Below are 4144 nucleotides of genomic sequence, written 5' to 3' on the forward strand. Positions count from 1 at the left end.
ATATCATCTAATTATTGTTATTGTCAAAGTTTATCAAGATATTATTTTGTCAATATTTCACATCCCTAGTGTACAGCTGCTTTAAACAAAGACCCTAGCTCAGCATAAGCAGACCAAATGTTTAAGCTACACCTGTGCCAATCACCTAAGCAGGTGCCCGCTTACAGTGCTGTTTTTATTATTGGAGGCGTTGCCTCTCAGCTTCTAACCTCGGTGGGAACATGGCAATCATCCACATCAAGTCGATTTGCCTGCGCTATAGTTACTATTTACTATTTTGTTTATATGATTGTTACATATCTTCTTTATAGTGCCCTAGGTGTATAACCTTACCTGTATGCGGACAGCTGCCTCAATTAAAGAGACTTACTTGCTGTTCACGAGCAGACCAAACTTCAGACCTAAGCTACACCTGTGCCAATCACAAAAGCAAATGCTCGCTCACCACGCTGCTTTTATTGAAGATGTTTCTTCACAGCTTCTAACCCCAGTGGGAATATGGCAATCACCTACACCACAATATACGTTGACCCAATCAAACAGTATACAAATCAGTATTATTATAAAGCAACATTAATAAAAACACAGTAAAACAGAGGGTAGCACAAGTAGGAAATATATTTTAAAAGAGACTTGTAAGGTTAAAAAATGCATTTGAAAAGCAGTCTTATTAAAATACATACTGTATATAGAAAATACAGATGATGGAAGAGGAGACTTTTAAAATGTGGGTGCAGTGTTGCTTCAGATTGTTGTTCAGTCGGCAGAGGTATTGTCAATTTCTTTAGGCTCCTCCTTCTTTTGTTGCTCCCTTCTCTGTTCTCCATGCTCTTTCTCTCTCTTGCTCTGCTTTATCTTTTTTTCAGAATGCGTCCCAAACCTAAAGGCAAAACCTCACATCAAATTAATGATTACAAGAAAAAGTAATCCTTTTTTGTCTTTCTTAGGCTGTTTGTATATTCTAATCCTAATTACCAAGGTTTAATACATTACAAAAAAAAGTATTAGTAACAATCTGTTTAAGGTTCTAAAAGAATGATGTAAAAGATACAAGGTTCAAGTCAGGTAAGATACAGAATTTAAGATCAATCTATAGCAGTCATTTAAAAATATACACAAAAATATTTTTAAAATGGAATTTCAAGTCCAGAGTTTAAAAGTTTAAGAAGACTGTTTAAATAAAGTCAAAACGTCCATGTTTTTTAATTGCTGGCTGTTTATTTAGGTGTTCTTCTTTCCGGCAGATTAATCAATGTCAGTTCACACAGTTTCCATTTTGACTTGTATTTGCAGTCCAAGGTCCTGTATTATATGTGGCTTAATTTACAGTTTAGTATTGTGAGTTTTGAACATTTAATCTTCATATGGTATATTTCTATACCAGTAAACCATGTAATCCACATAAGGTCACTCTTATTTTACTAGAGAAAAAGACTGCTTAACTATAAGTTTTAGCAAATGAATAATTATGAATTATAATAATGTTTATTGTAGGTTCCTCTGCCCTCAAATCACTGGTGAAATGCATTTTTATTTTACTAAATAACTAACCAAAATAAATTAAAACATATTTACTAGGCAGAGCCATTACAACATATGGCTAATACATAGTGTGAACGATAGGGGGCGCCCTCGCTCCCTTGAACCCCTGTCCACGACTCCAGACACCAGGTAAAAGTCCTCAAGTTGACTTTATTTCTCTTCCACAGTGCACAAAGCACACTCTCCTCCACAATACTCATATAATCACTAATAAACCACAATAATACAATCCTCCAGCTCCCAGACGCGTTGCCACCCTTCCACCCAGCTCAGCTCATTGTCTGTGAGTTCCCATAGTCCTTTTATATCTCCTGACCCGGAAGTGTTTCTGCCCAATAGTCCACAAGTCCTTTTTCCTTCCGGGTCAGGGTAAATAGTCCCTTTCTTCAACCCGGAAGTCCGTCGCTCTTCCTGAGACGAACCTCCGGGTCACAGGGCACGAAGAAGCCCTCGGTCCTCCCTGCAGCTCCCTCCTGTGGCCCCCACGGCATCCAGCAGGGCTTTGCATAAAAACTCCAATGTCCATGATGCCCTGCTGGTCTTCTGGGGACCTCCTCGCTGCAAGGAGGGCTCCACCTGGCGGCTTGGGGGTATTGGCCGGGATAAATGGCCGGCCATCCATTACAATAGATAAAATCATTTGTATGACAGTAAATATGATAGGCATTTTGAAATTCAAAATTACAGCTCAGTACTTTACATGAAGCACTCTTGAAAAAAAAGTGTTAAATTGTGTGAATTAAACTTAAAATGTTATCCTAATTGCACTTTAAAGATTTAAAGCATTTTAAAATGCAGACAGGAGATAAATAAACTATGTGCAAAATCTGTAAAATCGGTTATAGAGCTTTGATTTTCTTTAGGCCTTGCTTGTCTACAATCCCAGCCATACCAGACATGCAGTAATTCATGCACTTTAGACACCTTCACACATAATGACCAGTCACCCTTAATTATGCTTTCCTTCAAAAGACCAATAACAGATTATCCTTGTTAAAAAATAAAATAAATACATGAGAATGTATTGCATTTGTTGATCCATCAGTGGGTGGCACAGTGGTGTGGATTTCCCTCCATATCTGCAAAGATATGGGTGCTAATGTGTGACTCTAAACTGACTGAACGTGTGTGAATGTATGACTACTGTAAAGACTGGTATCCCCTCCAGAGTTTGTTTCTTCCATGTGCCCAGCGCAACTGGAAAAGGCTGAAAGTATGAAATTGGATTAACTGGATTTGACAATGGATGGAATGAATAAGGGTTATTCTTTTGTCATTTGTTTGGATATGCAAGCTGAAGATTTTAGTTAGAGGTACAAATGAAATAACTGCTACTCAACAGATATGATGATCAAAGGATGTTGAATTAGATTTGAAAATATAGCATTTCATATTTGGCAGCCTTGTGATTCATTCATTATAATTTATACAGCCAGTGGAAAATCATAAAAAGTAACAGTCTTCTTTCTAGAAGAATACAGATGTTCCCTGTACCCCCAAAATGCTGCATAAAAATAATAGAGATTAGGAAATTAATGAATGTCAAATTGTTCACTTCTTCAAGAGAAATGCCTCACCTTGTTAATCATAAAGGAAATAACCTACTACACCATGTTAATTTCCCCCCAAGTTTTCAGTTCAGTTTTGTACAGTTTGGTCATGTGATATTGAGTATCAGGTAACCACTTCTGACAGCACAGCATTAAAAACTATAAAATGAAGTTAAATTAGTTGATCACAAGGGATATTTGTATATGATGGTGCTGATACAAATGACAGCTGCTGATGCATGGCAGCACAGGAGAACAGTGTGTGCTAAACAAAGCAGAAATGCAAAGCACATGTTTATTAGCATCACTGACTACACAAATGCTGGTAAACAGGTGGACCGTGTATCAAACTTGACCCTTTCACATCTCTGATTTACTCAAAGGATTATCCTAATTCTGGCACATCTTCAGTGTTGCTGATCCCATCTCTTGTTTAGTCATGACACTTTGATTTAACTTCTCTTTAAATTCTCTTACCAGGTTTAATCTAAACCTTTTTACCTGACACCACCTTTCCTGTCCTTTATACTCTTTAAGGGCTGCTGTTCCATATCATATTTTTCTTACCTACAGGAAAAGCTGGCTATGTTGTAGCTCACTTTTAAAGGCTTTCTTTATTTAACCTGATTATTGCAATTTATCTACCAAAAAATCCACACTTTGGTGAAGTATTGTCCTGCTATTCGCAACTCTTCTATACAGTACTTGAATTAAACCTGGTGCTGAATTGCTTCACTTTACACTATACAGTATTTAGAGGTCCATATCCATCAGCCCTCATTTCCACCTGACCCTACCATATCTCATGTTCAGACCTGATATTGACATATTTCTGTGTATACATAATTCTGTTTCATTTAATTTATAATCTAAGGTTCAAAGCACAATGTTGCCCAGACTAACCTCTTGGCAGATGGCAGACAAAGTACACTGATGTAAGTCGTTCTTGGTTTCTTTATTCAAATAAGTCAAAATGACTATGCAAATGCATGTATAAATGCACCCATGGCTGCAGGGCAATCAGAAGCTGCTCTGTCTTAGGACCTATCGTT

The sequence above is a fragment of the Polypterus senegalus genome, chromosome 11, assembly GCF_016835505.1.
Source record: "Polypterus senegalus isolate Bchr_013 chromosome 11, ASM1683550v1, whole genome shotgun sequence".
Lineage (NCBI taxonomy): Eukaryota > Metazoa > Chordata > Cladistia > Polypteriformes > Polypteridae > Polypterus > Polypterus senegalus.